This window comes from Schistocerca cancellata, chromosome 4 (genome assembly GCF_023864275.1).
Source record: "Schistocerca cancellata isolate TAMUIC-IGC-003103 chromosome 4, iqSchCanc2.1, whole genome shotgun sequence".
Lineage (NCBI taxonomy): Eukaryota > Metazoa > Arthropoda > Insecta > Orthoptera > Acrididae > Schistocerca > Schistocerca cancellata.
In genome coordinates this window covers 422,637,954-422,663,965 of record NC_064629.1, presented here as the reverse complement: position 1 = coordinate 422,663,965, position 26,012 = coordinate 422,637,954, and the positions used below count along the sequence as shown (strand labels likewise).

The window sequence follows — 26,012 nt, the reverse complement described above, 5'->3', positions numbered from 1 at the left end:
TATAGTAATATTTCCTCCGTGGAAAGAGCCGAACTACGCAAGCTGCGAGAAGATCATCAAACGGTGACCTTCCAGCAGATATTGGAATCGGCATGCTACTGGTGCCACTCTACGACCGAAAGTTTTGCAGCCAGTCTATGACCAGAAGACTTACAACCTTTTGAGTGAGCGAACGTTCCAGAAGTTTGATAAAGGCCCTACAGGAAGAACAGAAAGAGAAAGTTAACGTTGTTGAATTCCTTTCTTTCCCAATCAGTTGTGGAAAGGTTGAAACCTCATAGGTCTGATGCATCCAGGTCATTATGGTCTTCCAAAGATTCACAAAGAAGGTCTACCAGCACGCGCTTTTGTGAGCAATATCGGCGCAGTCGAAATTTTTAGTTAAGTTTCGATGTCATCTCACTTCCCATTAGGGTATGTGTTATAGATCTGTTGTCACTCATCGGCAGTAAGTTCAAAACCGCTATAACAGAGCTGTCTCATAGTGCCATTTACTCAACTTACTTTTTATTCCACAGTGAATATTTTGAACAAATTTTCGGTGTTGCCATAGGTAGTCTTCTCTCCCTTCTGCACTGATGCTCATAAATTAAGGATAATTACAGAATGTGGTGCCACACAACGTGGCAATACACAAAACTGGCGCTAATAGCATAGGCACAGATCTGTAAGTCCACGGTATTGGCGATACGTTGAGAAAACCGTCCCGAAACACATGTGCTACAAAATGCCACTGTTTCCTGCGCATATACCCCGACATCAATATGGGATATGATCACAATGCACACGTACACAGGCCGCACAACGGGTTGGCATACTCTGGATCAGGTGGTCGAGCAGCTGCTGGGATATAATCTCCCATTCTGGTACCAGTGTCTGTTGGAGCTCCTGAAGAGTCCTAGGGGTGTGAAGATGTGCAGCGATACGTCGACCAAGAGCATCCCAGACGTGCTCGATGGGGTTTAGGTCTGGAGAACAGGCACTCCATTCGTCTGATATCTTCTGTTTCAAGGTACTCCTCCATGATGGCAGCTTGGTGGGGCCGTGTGTTATCATCCATCAGGAGGAAGGTGGGACCCACTGCACCCCTGAAAAGGTGGACATACTGGTGCAAAATGACGCCCCAATACACATGATCTGCTACAGTTCCTCTGTCATAGACATGCAGGGGTGTATGTGTACCAATCATAGTCCCACCTCACACCATCAAATCACGACCTCCAAACAGGTCCCTTTCAAGGACATTAAGGGGTTGGTATCTGGTTCCTGTTTCATGCCAGATGAAAACCCGGCGAGAATCACTATTCAGACTATACCTGGACTCATCCATGAATATAACCTGGGACAACAGTTCCAATGACCATCTACTGTGTTCTTGACACCAGGCTTTATGGGCTCTCCTGTGACCAAGGGTCAGTGGAATGCACCTTGCAGGTCTCCAGGCGAATAAACCATGTCTGTTCAGTCGTCTGCAGACTGTGTGTCTGGAGACAATTGTTCCAGTGGCTTCGGTAAGGTCCTGAGCAAGGCTACCTGCAGTACTCCATGGCCGTCTGCGGGCACTGATGGTGAGATGTCGGTCTTGTTGTGGTGTTGTACACTGTGGACGTCCCGTACTGTAGCGCCTGCACATGTTTCCTGTCTGCTGGAATCGTTGCCATAATCTTGAGATCACACATTGTGGCACACGGAGGGTCCGTGCTACGACCTGCTGTGTTTGACCAGCCTCCAGTCGCACTAGTATTCTACCCCTCATAGCGTCATCAGTGTGTGTTCTTTGAGCCATTTTAAACACACAGCCACCATTAGTACGTCTGAAAACGTCTGCACACTTACACTGCATAGGAGGCTCTACATAGCGATGAGAACATTTGTGTTTTGGAGATGTTTGTTAAAACCAGGACTTAACGATTTTCAGGAAGGGTAACACGTGATGGATGGGGTGCCACATTAGGTCCATCAGGAGGAATGCATTCGGAATTATTTTGGACTATTTTCGTAAACAGCTTCTGTTAGGACAAGAATTTCCATGCAGACAAACTGAGACATCACGAAAGCTCCTACAAAAGCGACCATTAACTACACTCCTGGAAATGGAAAAAAGAACACGTTGACACCGGTGTGTCAGACCCACCATACTTGCTCCGGACACTGCGAGAGGGCTGTACAAGCAATGATCACACGCACGGCACAGCGGACACACCAGGAACCGCGGTGTTGGCCGTCGAATGGCGCTAGCTGCGCAGCATTTGTGCACCGCCGCCGTCAGTGTCAGCCAGTTTGCCGTGGCATACGGAGCTCCATCGCAGTCTTTAACACTGGTAGCATGCCGCGACAGCATGGACGTGAACCGTATGTGCAGTTGACGGACTTTGAGCGAGGGCGTATAGTGGGCATGCGGGAGGCCGGGTGGGCGTACCGCCGAATTGCTCAACACGTGGGGCGTGAGGTCTCCACAGTACATCGATGTTGTCGCCAGTGGTTGGCGGAAGGTGCACGTACCCGTCGACCTGGGACCGGACCGCAGCGACGCACGGATGCACGCCAAGACCGTGGGATCCTACGCACTGCCGTAGGGGACCGCACCGCCACTTCCCAGTAAATTAGGGACACTGTTGCTCCTGGGGTATCGGCGAGGACCATCCGCAACCGTCTCCATAAAGCTGGGCTACGGTCCCGCACACCGTTAGGCCGTCTTCCGCTCACGCCCCAACATCGTGCAGCCCGCCTCCAGTGGTGTCGCGACAGGCGTGAATGGAGGGACGAATGGAGACGTGTCGTCTTCAGCGATGAGAGTCGCTTCTGCCTTGGTGCCAATGATGGTCGTATGCGTGTTTGGCGCCGTGCAGGTGAGCGCCACAATCAGGACTGCATACGACCGAGGCACACAGGGCCAACACCCGGCATCATGGTGCGGGGAGCGATCTCCTACACTGGCCGTACACCACTGGTGATCGTCGAGGGGACAATGAATAGTGCACGGTACATCCAAACCGTCATCGAACCCATCGTTCTACCATTCCTAGACCGGCAAGGGAACTTGCTGTTCCAACAGGACAATGCACGTCCGCATGTATCCCGTGCCACCCAACGTGCTCTAGAAGGTGTAAGTCAACTGCCCTGGCCAGCAAGATCTCCGGATCTGTCCCCCATTGAGCATGTTTGGGACTGGATGAAGCGTCGTCTCACGCGGTCTGCACGTCCAGCACGAGCGCTGGTCCAACTGAGGCGCCAGGTGGAAATGGCATGGCAAGTCGTTCCACAGGACTACATCCAGCATCTCTACGATCGTCTCCATGGGAGAATAGCAGCTTGCATTGCTGCGAAAGGTGGATATACACTGTACTAGTGCCGACATTGTGCATGCTCTGTTGCCTGTGTCTATGTGCCTGTGGTTCTGTCAGTGTGATCATGTGATGTATCTGACCCCAGGAATGTGTCAATAAAGTTTCCCCTTCCTGGGACAATGAAATCACGGTGTTCTTATTTCAATTTTCAGGCGTGTATTTCTGTGACACTTTACAACTTCCGAGAGGTCGACGCGGCTCTTATTTACATAGCCATGTGATGTCAGTATAACACTGAGAACCTTTTCGATGTGCCTGTGATGGTGAGTTGCTACGCTAACATTTTGCAGCGATGAGTCAGCCATGCTGGGCAGGTAAACACGTGCATGGCTAGACTCAGCTAGCATGTCCCATTAGGATTGCTAGGAACAATGCACCCTGTGCTATTCTGGGAAGCATTGGAACAGATTTCTATAGTGCGACCTGTGATGTCAGTATCCACAGGTAGAGAGGTATCATGACAACAATGGTAAAAATGCATGCGCGGCCCAGAGGTGTCTTGTGTATGAGACCAACGTGAGCACACCACCCAGCGTGTGCACCTTGGAGATCTGTAGGGGGGCAGTTCGCTGTTACATCACAGTTGATGATAGTTCGAAAGTGTTTTTTGACGTGCAATGAGTGTTTGTGCACTGCTTTATTTTCGGCTATTTAAGTGTTGTGAATGTGTTTGCATAGCGTTACACATGCATTTTCTTTTGACAATTGACAAGTTGTTTTTGTGTACGTTGCATTATTTTGTGAATAGGTGTACAGGGTGTGCAGTGCATGATTTCGACAGTTAACGGTTAGCAAGCGCGTTTGCAGAGCCTTTTACATGCATTATTTTGACAATTTACGAGTTGTTTGCGTCTCTGCACATCAGTGTACTGCATTATTTCGGTGGTTTACAAGTAGTTTTCAGGTCTGTAGACTATTTAATGCGAGCTCTAGCACGCTAGGGTGAGTGTTTTGTATCTGTGTAGTAAATAAACTACGTGACATCCGTCCCTAAATAAATTGTATGCATTATTTCGACAGTTTATAATTAGTGAGCGTGTCTGCACATCAGTGGACTGCATTATTTCGGTGATTTACGACTAGTTTGTAGGTCTGTAGGCTGTTCAACGCATTATTTCGACAGTTTAAAATTATTAAGCATGTTAGCAGAGCATTATACATGTATTATTTTTACAATTTACAAGTTTTTTGCGTGTCTGTACATCAGTGTACTGCATTATTTCGGTGATTTGCGAGTAGTTTGCAGGTCTGTGGGGCATGTATTGTGACCCCAAGTACGTCAGAGCGAGTGTTTTGTATCAGTGCAAGAAATAAAATACAAGAAATCCATCGCTAAATAAATTATTCCAAAATAAATAAAGTACACTCCTTTTTCTCTCCAGCAGCCCAGAACAGGCTGAGGCCTTTTCCCACCAATTTCCCCATCCCAGACTGCCATCTTGGATTATATCACAGGAGGGACGACAGTGCCTTCTGGTGGCAGTACTGTGTATTAGGTCAGTTAGACTTCAGACCTCATGGTGAACACACTGGACGGAGCTACAGCGTCAAATTGTTTACATAAACAGTGCATGCAAAATAAATACTTACATCCATCCTATCCAGTAGCTCAGCATAGGATGAGACCTTTCCCCACCAATTCCTATGTGGAGGTGATGGTTGGATGACTTATGTTACTGGAGGTAGCCGAAGAGACCTATTTTCCCTGCCATTTTCTTAGGGTAGTGGAGGTAGCCATTTTGTGTTGCATTGTCCTGCTGGAATTTGAACTTCCTGCCAGTTTCTCGGGGTGGGGAGGGGGCAGGGAGGGGGTTAGGATAGTGGAGGTAGCCCAGTTGACCTATTTTGCCATGACATCATTGCGACATTGCCATATCTATCACCGCCATCTCGAATAAATTTGGCAACAATGCAACATGGGGTGGTAAGAACTTTGTCCTACTATTACTAATCAGTGTTACCAACCCTCAAAAAACAAAAGAACTACAGCACATTACGGTCACAGATCATTTAATTGCCTTGTAGCATTGCATTTAGATCAGCGCCAGCCAAGATTTTGGCTCACAAGTCACACTCTGGCACTATTGCCATAGTGCTCAGTCTCGCTGCACACTTCCACCAAATTCCACGCCATGCTGTCTGAGCACGTTCAGGGGAGAGAGCGGGAAATTACGAAAGCAGTCCCTTTAAATGGCAACTAAGCTGCACTGCAAATATCTTGGTTTTATGTTTCACATTTAGCAACAACACATATCACAAACAAAACAAATTTTCAGTATTATAAATTTATTTTTTGCGCCCCGAAGACACAAGTTTTATATGTTACATACTGTTGGCATACGGATAAACGCAGACAGTTTCACAAATTTTCTCACTTAGGTTGCGATGTAATTGTGACTTATTTAATTTAATAATCTAAAAACGGTTTTTCACACAAATCTGTTGATTGAAATATTGCAGCATTTTTGCAATCTCGTTATGGAGACTTGGAAACTCTGCCTGAAGAAATCAACGTAGATCTCCTGGACAGTTTTAAGGTAAAAGGATTTGTCATTAAAAGGGGAGTTACTTTTCTGGTCAACGAATTACATCTACACATACACATGGGCACATTGATCTGAAACGGCAAACGGTCTCGAAAACAGCTCGAAAACAATGTAAGGCTGACAGTGCTATGAAAACGTTTAGGAAAATATCCCTGTAATTCTTTCAAGGCCACAACGAATTCTTCAAACCTCACTTTTTTTTTTAACGGCAGTGAACTTAGGGTACTGAATTGGAGGTCAGGATGTGTCCCACCTATAAGCGATTTTTTAAAAATGCATCACCGTCAAATGAGAAAGAAGTTATTTCTCAGCTTGAAATGCCTTACTGTGGGCAGTGTGGGGTCACGTCCACTTAAAATGCGACCTCTGCAATCCATTATGGATGTTCTAATTTTCGTTCCTGAGCTCATTTTTCCTTCATAAATTCAACAATAGCGACTTTTAAATAAAAAAAATTTCCAAGCACTTCTCCTGACTTAACCAAGTACTTTGCAGCAATATATAAAGTCACCATACTCTTTGTTCATTTCCAACGAAAGCGGTTGCAAGCGACTGTGGAATAGCACGTACGACTTCAGAAATTTTAATACTCGTACCGCCAATTTCTTCATGTGCCACATGACTTCAAATTTAGCACAAAGTGCATCTTGATGCACTGAACAATGAATCCTCTCTGTCGATCCTTGTAACTTGTTGCTGTATCATCGTCGACTAAATTTTTAAATTCTCTCTACGTGGCACTGTAATATCGTTTCAGAGCAAATTTGCAGTCCTATCGCTTATGAAACTTCATAATATATATTGAGAATTGCCAGCCCTCTCTTCTGTCATTCTCATTCATTGTTAAAGCCTTATGATGATAGATCGTTGGACTGCCTGTTTTTTGAGCAAATAGCCATTTTACTTATGAATGTCCTTCGTACCAGGAACAAATAGTGAAAGGGTAAACAGCGCTTACAAGACGATTTTCTTGCACTGAAGAGAGTTGTGCCGTCCGAAGAATACAACACCGCAATACTGAAGGAAATGTCGCGCTGTACCTAGTACTTCCTCGAAGGACAGAGTAAAGCCGAGACGGGCCGAGCTGCAGTCCACACGCGGCCTACATGAATTTTGGCTCCTTTGTGACCGGCCCTGATTTAGATAATGCGTATTAGATTTCAGTAAAATCAGAAAAATGCTGAAATTGGTACAGTTTAAAAGACTTTATCTGACACTAGGTATAAGAAATCATCTTTATCCAAAAGCATAAGCTGGATATCTATAAAATACTGTTTCCTTTTCATCACTGAATGTTCTCGGGCAAAAGCTTATTATCTTCTAAAACAAGCTCTTAGATTTCCCATGAAGCTTTAAGTCAATCGCCTAAGATACTTCTTGCAACTGAGTATTTCCCACTGGCATCCCTGGTTGTGACTTCAAGAAGTCCGACTTTTTGTAGGGTTTCCTTCATGATATTTTCATTCTATTAATGTTCTTATCTCTCCGTCTTTGACTGTTAAAGAAAGAAGTTTGAAAATTTTAAGTTTTGTCTGGTACAGATTGAAATGACTTTGGCCAATACCAACCCAAATGTAGCGCTGTGTGAACGTTACACCGTTGTTATGTGGCCTGGGGTTTGTCACAGCCTACAGTGTAGAGAATAATATGAGTTGTATCTCTAGATATAATAAAAACTTAATGTTGATTACTAGCAAACAAAATACTATATTTCAAAATTCAGTTCGTGCTCAGAAAAATTCGCTAACGAGGAGAACACCGTTAGTACCATAACCCGATTTCCCAGATAGCTTAGCGGGAGTGGAATGAATATAAGCGAACATGTGTCTCGGATTATCCGTAGAAATTAGACCGTCTCTGAGAAAACAACGGTCAAAATGTTCGACGTAATTTAAATACCTTTTAGCGCACGATAATTTCGGCCAAGACCAGCGTAGCGTCCTTTCAATTTTGTGTCCTGCGTTCGAAACCCGATTATTGTTTCTACTTATTCTATTTTTTTTCACTTATCTGCCCGTGTCAGTAGAGGGTCGCTACACGAATGTTGCTTGTCAAGTTAGTGGTCACAAATGCGTTATATTAATTTTAAAATTACAACTGTGTTTCAGGATAAGTGTCTCACATTTATTATATAATATGTGTGCGTATGGTATCTTAGAGGTAACAATCTTTTTAAATTCTCGTATTCTCATATTACATACATATACACTATGTGATCGAAAGTATACGGACACCTGGCAGAAATGACTTACAAGTTCGTGGCGCCCTTCATCGGTAATACTGTAATTCAATATGGTGATGGGCCACCCTTAGCCTTGATGACAGCTTCCACTCTCGCAGCCATACGTTTAATCAGGTGCTGGAAAGTTTCTTGGGGAATGGCAGGCCATTCTTCACGGAGTGCTGCACTCAGAAGAGGTATCGATGTCGGTCGGTGAGGCATGGCACGAAGTCGGTGCTCCAAATCAAATGGTTTAAATGGCTCTGAGCACTATGGGACTTAACATCTGAGGTCATCAGTCCCCTAGAACTTAGAACTACTTAAACCTAACTAACGTAAGGACATCACACACATCCATGCTCGAGGCAGGGTTCGAACCTGCGACCGTAGCGGTCGCGCGGTTCCAGACTGAAGCGGCTAGAACCGTTCGGCTACACTGGCCGGCGCTCCAAATCGTCCCAGAGGTGTTCTATAGGATTCAGGTCACGACTCTGTGTAGCCCAGTCCATTACAGGGATGTTATTATCGTGTAACCGCTCCGTCACAGGCCGTGCATTGCGAACAAGTGCTCGATCGTGTTGAAATATGCAATCGCCATCCCCGAATTGCTCTTCAACAGTGGGAAGCAAGAAGGTGCTTAAAACACCAATGTAGGCCTGTGCTGTGATAGTGCCACACAAAACAACAACGGGTGCAAGCCCTTCCATGAAAAACACGACCACTCCATAACACTATCGCCTCCGAATTTTAATGTTGGTACTACAAACGCTGGCAGATGATGTTTTCCGGGCGTTCGCCATACCCACACCATGCCATCGGATCACCACACTGTATACCGTGATTCGTCACTCCATACAACGTTTTTCCACTGTTCAATCGTCTAATGTTTACACTCCTTACACCAAGCGAGGCGGCGTTTGGAGTTTACTGGCGAGATGTGTGGATTATGAGCAGCCGCTCGACCATGAAATTCAAGTTTTCTTACCTCCCGCCTAACTGTCATAGTACTTGCAGTTGATCCTGATGCAGTCTGGGGTTCCAGTATGTTGGCCTGCATAGATGTCTGCCTGTTACACGTTACGACCCTCTTCAACTGTCGGCAGTCTCTGTCAGTCAACAGACCAGGTCGGCCTGTACGCTTTCGTGCTGTACGAGTCCCAACACGTTTCCACTTCACCATCACATCGGAAACAGTGGACCTAGGGATGTTAACGAGTGTGGAAATCTCCTGTACAGACATATGACACAAGTGACACCCAATGACCTGACCACGTTCTAAGTTCGTGAGTTACGCGGAGCGCCCAATTCTGCTCTCTCAGGATGTATAATGACTACTCAGGTTGCTGTTATGGAGTACCTGGCAATAGGTGGCAGCACAATACACCTAATACGAAAAAGTATGGTTTCGAGGGTGTCCGGATACTTTAGATCACGTAGTGTATCAGTTCTTACATTAATTCAGATATTTTATTGTTATGTTTATTCTACCGGAAGATTTGGTGCATTCCCTTGGGTGATACCGATCGTAGAAACGTTCAAAACATGGAAACTCAGAATACCACGAACATCACGCGAAGGCAGTGGCATTTTTTCGTGTGTATCTCATTCGCGAAAGAAACGTCGTTAACATAGCTGAAGATTTTTACGCATTGGCAATAATTTCGCAGCAGACCACGCATAACGGATCACTTTACCGAAAACTGGCGCTTGCAACAGACTACGAATCAATATAGACTACAGGAATTTGACCGATAACAATTTCAAACAATTTTCTCATTCTTTTATTGTTAATCTTTCTTTCTAAATGCATTCGCCAGACATACAATTAGTAGATGAAGAAGGACGTTGATTCAATTTACATTGGAAAACATTCGTGTGGTAACCTTCTACCGACATGTCTAGATAAATGAAAAACAAAAGCAAAAACAATAATTGGATTTCGAATAAGGCTCGTAAGAGTGTGAAGCCGCGACGCTAGCCACTGCGCCAGAGCTTCAGTAGAACTTCTCTCTTGCTAAAAGGCACATAAAGTGCCTCGAAAACTTTCACCCGCGAGTATCTATGTTATATTAATGAGGAACCCGGAGCTGTGCTAAATATTAAGTAAATTGAAGGTGGATCGAGAAAAAGGAAAGGAAAGGACCTGATGATGATATTAGCTGCATCGGGACTTTATGTGGAATCGGCGGCGACTAGTGAAAATGTGTGCTGGACCGGGACTCGAACGCGGGATCGCCTACTTACTTGACAGTTGCCTTAATCACTGAGTCACCTGGACACAGTGCCTGTCGAAAACATGCAGAATATCTCGGCACGCTCCCTGGCCGACCCACATTTCCACCAAGCGCCACCTATCTGCAGTCCCTGTCCATGCCCTCCATGCTAGCTAGTTTTAGATTCCCATTGGAGGTCGAACGATATTCAGCATCCGCACTGAAGGCTATGGTGCGGATGCACAATATCTTTCGAACTCCAGCGGGAATCTAAAATTAACGAGCATGGTGGGCATGGACAGGGACTGCAGATAGGTGGCGCTTGGTGGGAATGGGGGGCGGTCGGGGAGCTTGCTGAGACAGTCCGTGCATTTATGATGAACGCTGTGTCCAGATAGCGCAGTTGGTAACGCAAACTGCCTAGTAAGCGAGGGATCCTGGATTCGAGTCCTTGTCCACCACACGTTTCCACTCGTCGCTGCTGAAGAAGCCTAACAATAGCGTCCTGTCACAAAGTCCCGATGCACTGCTATCATCAGTTCCTTTCCTTTCTGCCCCTCCACCTTCAATTTGCGAGTATCTATGGATAAGCGGAGACATGTGTTCGTTTATTTTGGCTCCTCTTCCACAGAGTGAAGTTTCTGGGAAAACAGGTTAGACATTTGCCCTGTTCGTCTAACAGGAACATAGAACTCGTTGCCTCTCCGAAATGCAGTGTTTTTTTTTTTTTACCATTCAGGAACGTGTGACTGGTCTTGCTCCATAGCAATTCACACTTCAGTGGCACCACAGGTGCTGTTACTAGTGCCCGACTTTAGCAACAGTTCTTGTCCGTTACAGTCTGCTACCTGACACTGCCCGACCTTACCGTAACGGACGTTGCCTCTCAGGCCAGTGGTCTCGTTTTCTCAATGCGCCTTCGAGTCTGCGGTTGCTAAGACAGTAGGCTGTCAGCCCTTCATCCCCCTCCAGGAGGAGGAGTAGGGGTGGCCCCGGCGCTACTCATGCGCCTGCGAAACTGCCGACGCCGCTGCTGCCAGTCCCTGTTGCCAGTCGCTCGGCAGCGCTGGGCGCGTGCGTTGCAGGGTCTGGCTGCCGGCGGGCCGCAGGTCTACAGACGTTCGCGGGCGGCTGCGCGCTGTCACTCCTCGCCTTAAATGTCCTGTTGCTGCTCACACTTCAGGTACAGTCCGCGGAATTCTACCGTCTCTGCCTCTGGCGACAGTTTTTCACTTTTGGAATGCCTTTTGAACAGTTCTTAAATCATTCACTCACTTCGTTAGCTTGATTCAGAAAGTTAATGTAGATCCTGACGCTAGGTTACATATCAGCACCAACTTCTTTACAGCTGCGAGTAAAATATAATATATGAGATGGATGGGCTACGGGCAAGAGTCAGTCATACTTTCGGGCAAATGAGATGAGACGGAAAAGTGTTAATTTCTGAAAACATTTTAATTTGATGAACTAATGGTTTTGGCATATTGGAAGAACGATGTTTGGAAATATTCTGCATAAGGCCAGAAACGAGCACTGTTTCTTTCGATTAGAATTAAGGTGATGGGCTCGTCGCGTACTGTTCCTACCCATTTCCAGTAAGCAGAAAATTGTGGAACCATTATGGATTAAAGGTGTGACTTACGGCCTTGATAGTTTAGTGTTCGCATATGCTGTCTACTCTACCGGCTTTACTTATTTGTATTTGCCATGTGCTAAATGTAAGTCATGTAAACAGTCACTTGTTGCGTTCTACGCTGTGCGAAACAACTGCAGTGAAATATGCTATGTAAGATGAAAACTTGTTAATTTTTTAATCAAACTAACATGTCTGTAGAAGCCTAACAATAGGGTCTTGTCACTATTTAGTCGGTATTCTACCCTTTTATTTCCTTTATATCTGCTTTGTATTTTTCTTATATTATTCAGCAGTTACATTTCTCATTATCGCTTTCAGTGGCGCTAACGTTCCTAAGAAAATTAGCGAAAAGCATCACATAATAAATGAATAGCGGAAATTGTTAGCAAAACCCGTAACTATCATTTCTCTCGCAACAGCTGACTGTCTTTGTTACAGTAAATGACTGTGAGTGTGTTCTTCGTCAGTTCAGAATTTTGGACAAACAAGGGATGCTGTTTGTGAAACGAGAAAAGAATGAAGGTATACATTTGTTTCTGTTAATGTTTCTACGTTTACAGCAGAACATGCTGCAGAATTGGTTGACAACTTTAAAGACAGGAACGCGTTATCTCTTCGGAGGCCGTTTCTACCGGAGTACCTAATCTGCAACTTTTCTGATGAATGTTACTTTTCTGTATAGCAACAGGCTCAAAATTTATGCTCTACAGAATAGCCGCAATTCACTAATATAGGAACTATTTACATTACAAAATTAAAAATTACAGAAAATACGCTGTGGGTTTCTGGACTGCATAAATCCTTGTCGAACGCGACGGGATGGCTTAGAACTTACGAGACAATCCAAATGCCTTTGGATCACTATTTGCACCGGAGAAAAAACAGACGCGTGTTAAATCTTCAGAGCTACAATATTGTAAAAGCAATTTCAGTACAGTTTTGAAGTATATTCAGCCCGTTGTAGCATCTTTTCAGCTCTGTTAGAGATTCGAAATGCTGAGACTAATAAGAGCTTTGGTGTTACCTGTAATGGAATTCTTATCTCAGTACACTTCCTTTCCTTGGGTTTCTACAATATATTGTATAATTTATTAATTAAAAATGTGTAGCAAAAGTTGCAGGTTTACATGTTACTGTGAATTCCTCTCAAGCTGAGCATGTGAGATCCGTGGGGGCAATAATATGTTGCAAGAGGAGAAGACAGAATTACACTCACGGCAAGGAAAATCATACCGAGTGAGAAGTCGTAACAATGGAAAGCTATCGATGCGAACGAACTGCGTACGCCAGTTAATGTTCGCTTTGGCTCCCGTAAGATGCTCCAGTCAAAAACATCTACCAACATAACGCGTCAGATTATCGCAGGCATTTTGTTAGTAATTGTGTGACTACAACATAAAAAAAATTGTATACGATTCCGGAACAGCATTTACCGACTGCTTTAGACGTTTATAACAAAAAAAAGAATAGAAAAAAGTATTACCTGTAATTAACACGCATCGTAACGTGTAGTTGGTATTAATACTCGTAGTTATTTGTACACAAGAAGAGTATCGTGAATGTAGCATTTATTCCAAGAGAGCTCAGTGCACGCTTTAATTTTTATTTCCCTAGACTCATAGTAAGCTTATAAATTTGGAACACCTCACGTCTCTTGGAAAGTTTGTGGTACCGTACCCATAGTTACAGCATATGTTAGCAGTGGGCGACATTCGACTTAGTGAGACATTTCTTTCCAGTTTCAACAGCAGCTGTTTTTATATTAGCTGCCATACCAGGAACAGCAAATAGTTTTAGATAACCTTCAGAAGGGACTGTTTCTCTCTCGCTATGTATAATAACCTTTCATCTGTTATCAACAGAACCGATAGCAACTAATTTGTTTATAAACTTTGTAACACTGGATAATTTGCTTATTTTCGGAATTATTTCAAGCTTCCTGCGCCTATAAGCACGGTGATTCCGATTTTTTGGTCTTGGTGGTCCAGATTGGAGGTACTTTTTGTTTTTTTCGAGCGTGCTGTCAACGTTTATGGTATTCATATTCTGGTATTTGATAAAGATGCTGTAGAACGACGCTCTCTCCATCTATCGTAGAATCACGCATCCTGTTTACACTGTAAGTGGTTAGCAACACAATTAATATAAATAATTTTGAAACTGCAATTGTAAGTTCAAATAAATACGTTTCCTGAAGTACATGAAATCTCTCTATTAGAAGGCCTGATGAAAATGAATTCCTAAAATTACTAACTAGGAGAAATTAAATCTGTATAATTAAAAACATGATTTTCCCTCGTTTTAGAAAGTCCATATTAATCACATAACTGAATTAGCATGTTACTTGTAGGATCATATGAATTAATCAGTGGCAGATAATTGTTTTTAGTCGCGCTTGACTCTATTATAACGTTGCAAAATCGTGCTGAGTAATATATATAAATGACTGGAATTACGGAGATGGAAACGATCAAATTCCTTTAAGTATCATAAACACCTCGTTGCAAGAAACGTAACTCTACTATAATGAGCTTAATAATTACATGTGAGTACATGTATAATTACATGTGGGTACATGTGTGATGTAAGAATATTATAGGTTTCTTTGGTAATAGTAAGATCTCATTCGTTCATAAGAGAACATTTATAACACGGAACTCAAGTAACAGAAGCAATATATATTCGACACTTATCTTAAACCTTTATTTTCTACTCAATAAATGTTATATCAAAGAACGAAAAAGTCTTGAATAAGTATGATCACCAACTAGATTTTTCAAGACATTATTGATTATTATCAGTGTTAGTCACATCAGCTGCATGTCACTCTATTCATTTTTGATAATGATAGTGAAAACCTTCAGCTACGGAGGCATATAAGCAGTAATTTTCCTCTCGCTTCATTTGCGAGTGGAACAAGACAGTGAATAACTATTAAAAACAGTAATAGTATAAGGTACCCTACGCCATGCGTTGCATGGTGGCTCGCTAAGTATGCTTGCAGACAGATAGCAAAAATAAAGCTCAGTAATACGTATAAATGGGTAGAATTACTGAGATGGAAACGATCAAATTCCTTTATGTAGCATAATTAATAATAATTAATGATTTTTCATAGAAGCAGCGCTAGAGTTGTGTCTTTTTCGTTTATTTATAATTGTTAACGCACGAAAAATTATTCTGCATAACAGCTGTGATTAGTTAGTGGGCAATGCTTTAAAACACGTCAGATCTTGTTATGCACTGCTTTCTTGAATTCTGTGAGAGAACAAAAACGTTTTGACATTGTGCATTGGCAATAAACAATTCTGATGGACTGTAATACATTTTAGAGAATAGGAACTCGGATTAACTCTCTGGATATCGGCTATGATGCCCGCCTGCTTAGCTGGGTGGTAACTAACGTTTAATTTACTTTCAATTCGGATACAGATATACACTCAGAAACTCTAGTGGTATACTAATTTATGTGCGACGTTAAGTCTTTGGACTGATGAAAAGGGAACAAGAGAAAAACGTGGCTGATATCGTAACATAACGGAAAAAACAGCGAGTTAATATAACCATTTGCTTTCATTTTAATGTTTAACATGTCATCACTGCCAAAGTGAACTACGTACGAAACCTATTGCGCTTCATTTAACACCACATGCCATGAGTTTGTGTCTAAGAATCAACTTTCTCTGCAATTCCTTTAAAAGGCAGAAAGTGAGATGGAGAGGCTGCGTTTGAAAAATTCGGGAAAACTGCCGACGAAGCGTAACTTAGCTGAAGTACGAATCATTTAGTCTTTATTAAAGTGACTTGATCAAAGCTAAATAAAGAGCTCAAAATAAAGAGGCCAATACCAACTATAAACAATGTCACTCCTTCTAGTTTTAAAGGAATCGTATAGAAAGTTGTTTATTGGACACAAACTCATGTAAATAATGTGGCAAAAATACTGCACATGAAGTAAAAGCTGTAGACTCCTCTATGAAACAAACTAAGTCAATACACACTAGCATTATGGTTTTTGCTAACATCTATGCATTCTTCAGAGACAACTGTTGAGTAAAAGAAGGACTGTAATACATTTTAGAGAGTAGGAACTCGGATTAACTCTCTGGATATCAACTATGATGTCCGCCTGCTTAGCTGGGTAATAACGTGCTTGCCTCCCATGCACTGGGCCGGGGTTCGATCCCCGGCCGAGTTGGAGATTTTATCCGCTCGTGGACTGGGTGCTGTGTTGTCCTCATCATCATTTCATCCTCATCATCGGCCGAAGGTCGCCCAGTGTGGCGCCGATTGAAATAAGACTTGTACTTGGCGGCCTAACCCGAATGGGATCTCCCGGCCAACAATGCCATACGATCATTTCATTTTATTGGCTATGTTACAAACCTGTATAAAAGGAATCTTGACTTCAAGGTGAGCTACTCGTCCAGCAGATGAATTCTTCTTGTATCGAAGACTGATTGTCAAGTAATCTTGTTTTCTGCTCACGGTTCTAATGTCTCAGGAAGTTTCAATCTCTGATACAGTTTTTAATCTTAGTTATATTAGCCTACTTTTGGTGCCCAGGGCCCTGCCTCTGTTGTTGTCTGTTCCTTTTGATTTTTGTGAGAGGGGAATTGAAACTTTGGAAAGGAGGAGAGATTAAAGATCAACGTCCCATAGATGAAGAGATCATGGTAGGAGGATAAAAAGTTCACCTTCTGTGAAGTAATGAAACTTGAAACTTCATTCAACACACTCTTTCGTCAGCATTGTGAGTCAGCGTACAATGTTTTTCCGCTATGCTTGTAATCAATATAAATCTTCCACAGGTTGCCTCTTGAAACACCAAGCACTTCGGCTACCTTGTTTATGGAAGCACCCACCACACCAGCACCAACAGTAATGCATCCATTATTCATATCCTTCATATTTTTATATATTGTGAATTACAATTTTCAATCCAAATTTTTGAAGTTTCTTTATAAAATGCAACGTTAGACTATATTTTTTATTTTCAGTTAACTTACTTTCGAAATATTGCATCTGTGATCTGAAAATTTGAATCATTATATTTTTATTCAAATTCAGACACTTCATTGTCCAAGAAAAAGGTTATTTGGATTTGTCGAAAGTTGGCTGATCTACACTGTACGTAGGAATTCTTGTCTTTATAGCGCTTCTTCATAATGGTATGTAATCATAAGAGAGGCTGCTAAAATTAACACTATGCCGCCCGGCGACACCACAGTGGTGTCGTGCGCGAAATAGCGGTCAACAACCGGCGACACCACAGTGTGGTCGTGAGCATAGTATCGCGCAGTGGCCGGTCACAGCACTTCAGTATCTTTTGCATTCTGTTGGTGTTTTGTTTAGGTAACAATAAGTTACATACGTCAACAAGTTTTTTGTTTTTATAAGTACTTGTGCCCTTTCATCATGGCGGACGAAAGAGAGAATAGGATTATTTACGATGAATGCGCGGACATCTTGTCCGACGTTCCGGACGACTTGGCCGATTGGGAAGAAGACATTGAATATCAAAAAAATGAAAGTGAAGCAGAATCATAGGAAGATAGTGAAATACGACCAAGAAGAATTCGGCGAACGCTACAGTTGCCAACTGATTTGGCTGAATCAGGCGAAGAACAGTGCACAGTGGTCAGACTTTGATTTACCGAGGACCAATAATAAATTTGAAGGATCCCCGGGTCCAAACATATTTCCCAAAGATACTCAGAGCGTCGAGGATATCGTAAAATTATATACTGGCAATGATGTAATTGAATATATTAGCAACGAAACCAACAAGTACTACAGTCAAAATTGCAATAGAAGGAAACTGGATTAAAAAATGTCAAATTTTTCGACGTTACGGGACCCGAACTTAGAAAATGCTTTGGGCTTGCTATCCTTATGGGAATTGTAAAAAAGTATGGATAGATGGTTTTGGTCAACGAATCCGTTGATAGACACACCGATATTTCGCAAAACGATGTCCTTCAACCGATTCAGACAAATATTATCATTTTTACATGTTCCCGACAGCAATAATAAACCGGATAATGCCGACCGGCTTGTCAAAGTGCAATTCGTAATTGATTATTAATTCAAAAGCTTAAAGAAACCTTTAATCTAAGTCAAAACATCTCAAATTGAAGGAATGATACCGTGGCGTGAACGGTTAAATTTTAAAGTTTACAATCCGTCGAAAATTACGAAATACGGCATACTCATTGGGATACTGTGTGATTCGAGTACGGGATACATTTCCTCATTCAAGATATATTCCGGCGCTGGACAGCCTTTAGCAAAAACAGTGATGGAACTATTGACACCTTCTGATGGAATGTGGCATCAGCTCTGTATGGATGATTATTATAACAGTGTAGAACTTGCAGAGAAGTTACTTGAAAAGAAAATTCGAGTTTGTGGAACGATACGGCAAAATAGAGGATTTCAGGAAAATTAAAGCGCGCAAAAGTCAATGTGTTTGAAGCTTGTCATCAACGGAAAGGTAACAAGCGGCCGGCGACAAGCCAAGTAATCTGAACTAGCGCTGCCGGCGCCAAGCGAATAAATTTGTACGAGACGTGCGGACGGCAAAATGTTAAGTTAGCTATGGACAATGGATTACCCAAATATTCGTCATATTCCTTCTGTTCCTAAGGAACTTCTAAAAGAATTATATCTAAAAATAATTTCCACGCTTTTTTTATCCTCTAGGAATACTGAGATGAATAGTTTACTAATGTACAATTTTTTATAATTAATATCTATGTAGAAATGAGTTAACCTTGTAACTGCTTTTAGAAACTGAAAATGTTTTCTTAAAATTTGACATGATCATAGGAAAAGTTCAGTAACTTTTCTAAATGAACATGAACATACAGGCTTTGGACAATAATATGGAAACACTGCTGGAAATGCATGTTTCAATATAAATGCAGGTGCTAGCCAAGCCTATAGGTTGCGCTGTTGGATTTGAACACAAACAGCACCTTTGCAATGTCCTCAGTGCGTTGCAAGTGTCAGAAGTGTAATCCGTGTTTAGAACACTGTTCTGTGTAGTCGTGCGTACATTACGTCGGAGTTAAGTGAATTCTCAAGTGGGAAAACTATTGGAGCTCGTATCGTGGGCGCTTCTGTAGCAGAAGTGTTTGATGTTTCAAGAGGCGCCGTATGGACGGCTTGTATTGTATACAAGGAAAGTGAGGGAACATCATACCTCAACCTATAGCGCGGACGAAGCTGTTTGTGTTTAATGATCACGACAGGCGGTCATTGAAGAGGATTGTGACGAAAAATAAGAGCAGGGTAATCGCAAAAGTCACTTCCGAACTCAGTGTCGCGCTCACGAACTCTGTCAGCACCAAAACAACACGGAGGGAGTTCCATAAGCAGGGAATTGCAAGACGCCATGGAACTGCAAAACCACACTTTAATGAAGCAAATGTCCGTAACAGGTAAACGTGGCCCCGAACCCATAGCACTTGGACTTCGAAGTAATGCTAGAAAGTCAACTGGTTAGATGAGTCTTGTTTCACACTGTTTCCAACTTTTGCCTGAGTTTATGTTCCAAGAGTTTAACACTGATTGGGCAGCCATATGAAGTTATTCCATGGGCCCCATAGATACACTGCAAGGTCGAATTACTGCCAAGTATTATGTGACCATTTTAGCTGATCGGGTTTGTCCCTCAATGATGATAGTGTGTTCCAAGACGACAGGGCCCTGTTCACACAGCTCGCATCGTCCAGGACTGGTTTTGTGAGCACGAGGATAAATTGTCGCATCTCCTAAAGCCACCACATTCACCAGATCCCAATATTATTAAGCATGTGTGGTCTACTTCGGAGAGAATGGTGTATGATCGCTATCCACCTCCAGCAGCGTTATCTGAACTTGCCATTATTTTGCAGGAAAAATGATAAAATTACCTTGAAAACCATACAGGACCTGTATTTATTCATTCAGAGACGATTGGAAGCTGTTTGTAATGACAACTGTTTGCCTACATTGTATTGCGTATGGTAATGTGTTATGTTTTTGGTACTTCCATATTTTTGTCCAACCCCAATATTTCATATTGCTTTCCTTATAACTGTATTTACTCCTATTCTTATCATTAGAACGGTTATATTGATAATTTATATTAATAAAACACGTAAATTTTTCATACTGTTCTAATTGATTATCCGAGTATTGGGGAAACTTTATTTTGTTCCATATTTATAAATTTAGAAAACCGGCATTTTAAATGTTCCTAGTTTGTTAAATTTCTTTACTCCCTCGGTTTATATAAATTTCCAAAATGTATGTGTTTACATTGTTGTGAGAAGATGATAATTTTCCTCATTTTGAACAAACTCATCTTTATGTATCTGTCTTAAATTACTATAGTACCTCATTCCATCTGAAGATGAATCGGTGTCCTCTAGGCTAGCTTTCAGATCCTGTGAAATGCAGAATTGTGAGAGTGGAGGATAACCGATTAAGCCGTTCGGCAGACCGTAAAATTTAATTTTCAGTGCAGTATAAATATGTTAATCTAAGTCCGCCCCAAGCTTCATTTGGTCCAGCAGTGCAGCATCGCCGGAAAAGCAGCACTAATATCCAATTATGGTTTCGCAGCAAAAATACTCCCAGTCGCTGGAAATTGAAAATTGATCTCATAACATGAGTGAAAGCGAATCCTCTAATTAAGGGATTATGAGAGAACGTACTAACAGTATTCTAATTACTCTGAGGAGAAACAATTCTTTGAAACCAAATGCAAGCTTTGGCTTAAGTTGACATTACTTCATACAGTATGGAGAGAAAAGAGAACAGAGTGACTGTACTGTTAGTCACTCTTTAAATAAGATTATTCTTTCAAAATTGTTATCAATCTCTAAGCATTATTCGTCGGTTGTTTAAAGAGACAATGTCGTGCTATAGAAATAATATTAAAACTACCCAAGAGGAAGAGTTATTAGAGTAAATGGAGTGTGCTCTTGTATTTGCCCGGTTGTTTTAGATACAGGGAAGTGGTACCTACCACTTGTGCATGCCGCTCAATGATTTCGTTTTCCACTGTTAAACCACATGCACTGTTAAAACACTCTTAATGATTAACTTTACCCACCGGCACGCAAGAGAGCGTCTGTGAAACATGGAATGGAAGGAGAGATGTTGACAGCTGGCTTGTGTGATGCTGTCCAGAAGGTGCACCCGTATTCCTCGAGTGAGAGAGAGCACTCACGTTAAGTCAGGAGTCTTATTTCAGTATAAACCTGACATACAACTAAATAAGCTAGACTAATTAGGAATAAAAGGCATAGCTAATGACTGCTTCTGTTAATATCTAGCAGATAGGGTACAAAGAGTAGAAATGACATAAATCTCAAATAACGCTAAATTTTTAGTGGAACACTTATGAGAACCAATCTACACTAATATAGGATTTCCTCAGGCTAGCATATTAGGACCAATATTGTTCCTGACATACATGAATGACTTTCGTAATAGTGTTAGTGCAGGGAAAAATCTTCTTTATTGATGACAGCAATATTATAGTCACTGAGAAAACAACTGAACTCCTTGCAGAGGAATCAAATTAAACCCTCGAAGATGTTTACCATTGGTCAATATGGATTAAAATTACACTGAAAGTAAAGAAAACTAATGTCACGAATTTCAGCTTGAATATGGAAAATACACAGTTAAATTAAATATAGATGATCCCTACGCTGAGTCTACAATAAACTTTAAATTCCGGAGAATCAATACTGATTATCAGCTGAAATGGTGTGAGCACACAAGGCATTTGTAGACAGGTTGTCGTCTGCACTTTATGACCTTGGAGTCCTGCAATCAATGTATAAGAGCCAGTGTCTTTTAGTTACCCACTATGCCTACGTAAACTCAAGTAGAATCATTTTATGGGGATAAATCCACGAAATAACAACGCAGCTTCAAACTACGGATAAGGACAATAGCAATGAAAATCATAAACAGAAAATGGGCTCATTGTAAACATCTATTCGAAATATTGGTGATTTTAACCACACCATGTAAGTACATTTACTAATCACTTATGCACATCAAAAATAACCTCGAGAACCACTCCACAAACTGCCCTATCCATGACCATTGAACAAGACAGAGACTGAAATTACATTTACCAGGAAGGAATAAACACAAAACCCCAAACAGCATTTTCAGTCAAAAAAGAAAACTGTACAATATTTTGCCGAATGAGATTAAAGAGATTAGCAAAACAAATGAATTTAAAAAGAAAGTTAGATAGTACCTGTTAAGGAATACAGTCTTTGGAGTGAAGGGCTGCTTAGATGATATTCAGTAGTTGTTTGGTAAAAAAAACCACAAGTAAATAATTATAATAATAATAATCATAATAAAACATCTGGCATATCTCTAAACAAATTTTCACTATAATGTCCTTCTTTCTCGTTTTTTCTTGAGAGAAATGAAGAAAACAGAACTGCAATTGGAAACAAAATGTGTAGTGGTGCCTTATGAGTATACATTCTAGGTATTCACAAATTTTTAGATTCAGATAAATTTGAGAGTGTGAAACTAATAGTATGTGCTATATAACAGTTGTGCTTATCAAAAATACAACTACAGCCACTGCCAATAATAATAATAATAAAAATTATAATAATAATAATAGTAATAGCAATAGTAAGAACAGTAATAAGATTCATAAATTATCTGATGAAAGAATTGTTTTTGTGGAATTTTGCTGTTTTGTAGATCATAAAGTACAGTTTAGGGTGATAACGAAATAATGTGTAAGCTCTCTCAACTATCCATTTCGGGTTTTTGTGTAAATGAGAGTTTTTGTACTTTTTCCATTTTTTTGAAGAAATGTACAAGATCCCTAACAGATATATTAGTTCGTGAATTTACTTTAGTGCTGGAAATCAGATATTCTTACTCCGCACCCACAAAAAAACTTGTGCTAACTGTACACATCCTCGTTAAATGTTCGCTTGTAGCCACGCTTATTTTATTTCGTCACTCTCTCAGTCAAAGGATTTGTTCTCGGAGACCCTAGTTCCTTTATGGCTAACTTTTCCTCGTAATTTACTTTTCTGTTCCCAGAATGAGATTTTCACTCTGCAGGGAGTGTGAGCTGATGTGAAATTTCCTGACAGATTCAAGTTGTGTGTGGGACCGAGACTCGAACTCGGGACCGTTACCTTTGCAGACAAGTGCTCTACCGACTGAGATACCCAAGCACGATTCAGAATCCGATCTCACAGGTTTACTTTTCTGTTAGCATTTAAAACAGATTCAATATAGTTCAAGTATCCACAGCACACGAAAGCCAATTCCCGCATAGTAAACCACCAACTCCAAAAACTAAATGCCGTTCGTGGAAATGATTAAATTCAAGTAGTAATGTTATCTAACATGGTCACTTGATTAGAATACGACTGAGGCCCTGAGATCCGTAAGGGCCTTAAGCATACCGCTGTCGATCCCACATTTAAATGAAAAACATAAAATCAACAGATTTCAGAAGCATGAATAAATGCTACAAACTTTCAATCGATGGTGACGTGCTTTAGGCCCTTATCATTCTCAGCGCCTCAAATGAATTACTGCATGATAAAATTCAGGAATTAATATAACTCACTCAGAAACCCACAAAATAGATTTACTGTCTGTACAACTTTAACATATATTGACGTCCGATTTAATTTTACGGCAGTATATAGTGAGTGAATTAGCATATCTGAGAAGTGGGCTATCATCTGGCAAGATTTATGCCGAGCAAATGGGGATAAAAGTCTGCCTCAGTGTGCTACCACCCAGTGGAACTAACGTTAACTTCTAGTTGAGGGGCACATCGTGAACCGTGCACGTTGTTTATCAAATCCGTATGTATTTGGCCCATAAGGAAATTACGTCAAGCAAGTTGCACATGCGCAATAGCTCCTTAAAACGTGCACAACTGAAGGTGTGCTCTCAACCCTTATGCAAAGTTTCACAGGGTCTAGAGAAGCACTAGCGCGGTAGATTTAAGCGCCATATCTTTCAAATTGCAGCATCTATGTTACGTTTTAACAGCATTCAAAGAAAAATAACCAACAACTCCACAAGTTGTCGAAAGTTACCGTGCTCACGTGCTCTTGTGCTCTTACACAGCAGCCGCAACTGAAAATGTGTAATACGAGTACATGTACAGTAAGGAAAATACTGACAAAATATGGTTGCAAAATGTGTCAAAAGCCAATTTGTTTGATGTACATTAAAATGTGATGCTCAGACAGCAGTAAAATTCCTCATTTGTTCCTACAGCCTAACAGCGATGAGAGACTTAAAGTATTAATCTTTCTATAGTTGTTGTGCTCTTATGTAATCCTAAGCTTTCTATAAATATATTTGCCATTTATAAGGTGTTTAATTAGCGAAATTTAATAAAAAGCAAGTGAGTAAGTGATGTGATCAGTCAGGTACACTGCGACTGATCTTATTACAAAACACCCCACTGGATTTTGTTTTAAAGAACACTGTTAAATAAACAGCTCCAACATTATAGTGTTTGTCATATCTGACCATGAGATTTAGTGTTCCCATGTCATAGGTGGCTGCTACCACTCCAGATGCTCGCTGCATCCTTTATCTTGGCATCCTTCCAAAACGAATCCTGTCCAGGACCACACTGAGGTTCGAAAAACATGTTTCAACCACCAATAGATGCTTATAAATACTTCTTTATTTGCTGGCAGTTTCGATCTTCAAATCATCTTAACATTCAATTGTCAGTGCAGCGCTGTGTGGTGTTACAGTCATCCAAACAGCCATAACACAATGTCATGTAAGTAGGAGAGCAGCGAGAATACGGGTCCCCCCATTCTACCGCCCGTGCCTGTAGGGCAACTGCATGAGTTGAAGATTGCAGGAAAACGAAAGTCATCAATCCACTATGCCGGTGCTGGAGTAAAAATCAAGGTCACCCTTCCTCACCTCCTCTCCTCTCTTTAAACCAAAAGAAGACATTAAAATGGCGGGAAATCCCTTCCCCATTCTCTCACTAGAGCTCCTTATTGTTGCTGGTTTGTTGTAGTGAAAGGATCATCAGCAGTAGAATAATCCTGCTTAAAAATTACGATAAATATTAATGTAATTTATCACATAAGATACACTCACATTAATGTGACCACCTGTCAAAACCCTGAATAACCACCTTTTATAGTGCAGACCAGTGTGAGCTGTGCAAGAGGTGAGTCAACAAGGTTCTGGTAAGTTCTAACAGGAATGTGGAGCCATTCCAACTGCAGTGTTATGGACAGTTGCACTAGGTTTATCGGTTGAAGATCTGACGGGAGCAGTCTGGTCGAGGTGATCACTCGGATTCTTGCTAGGTTTAAATCTGGGGGATTTGGTGGCCAGGGGAGAATGGCAAGCTTATTTTGGTGCTCATCAAACCGCACAAGTACGCTGCGAGCTGTGTGACATACTGTTTTGTCATGCTCATAGATGCCATCGTGCTGAGGAAAAACAAACTGTGTGTAGGGGTGGACATGGTTCCCAAGGATAGATGCACAAACTTATCCTGGTGCTCTTCGAATCGCACATGAACACTGCAAGCTCTGTAACACACTGTATTGCCATGCTCGTAGATGCCATCGTGCAGAGGAAAACCAAACTGCTTGTAGGGGTGGACACGGTCCACGAGGATAGATGCATATGTGTGTTGATCCATTATGCCTTCCAGAATGATGAGAACACCCAGAGAATACCAAAAACATATTCCCCAAACCGTAACAGTCCTTCCACCAACCTGGACCCTTCCAGCGATTATCGCAGGGTGTTTGATTTCAGTTCAGTGGAGCATTCATCTGGAAAGGCCACCTGTCACCACTCAGTGGAAGTCCAGTTGCGGTATTGGCGTGCAAATTCCAGCCTTCGTCAGTGACGAACAGCAGTCAGGATGGGTGCATGAACCAGGTACCTGCTGCAGAGGCCCATACACAGTGACATTCACTGAACGATTGTTGAGGAGACACTGTTGGTAGCCCGTTGCTTCATCTGGCTGGTCACCTGCAAAAC

The 26,012-nt window shown here is 41.7% G+C and overlaps 1 protein-coding gene across 1 annotated transcript in view; it reads left to right on the top strand.

The window, feature by feature from the left end:
* Positions 1-11,394: 11,394 nt before the first annotated feature.
* LOC126184231 (tachykinin-like peptides receptor 86C) overlaps positions 11,395-26,012 on the top strand; it is a 415,417-nt gene continuing 400,799 nt past the window's right edge. The window contains exon 1 of the mRNA XM_049926599.1: positions 11,395-11,510. The gene's annotated coding sequence lies outside the window, so the exon portion shown is untranslated. The remainder of the gene's footprint in view (positions 11,511-26,012) is intronic.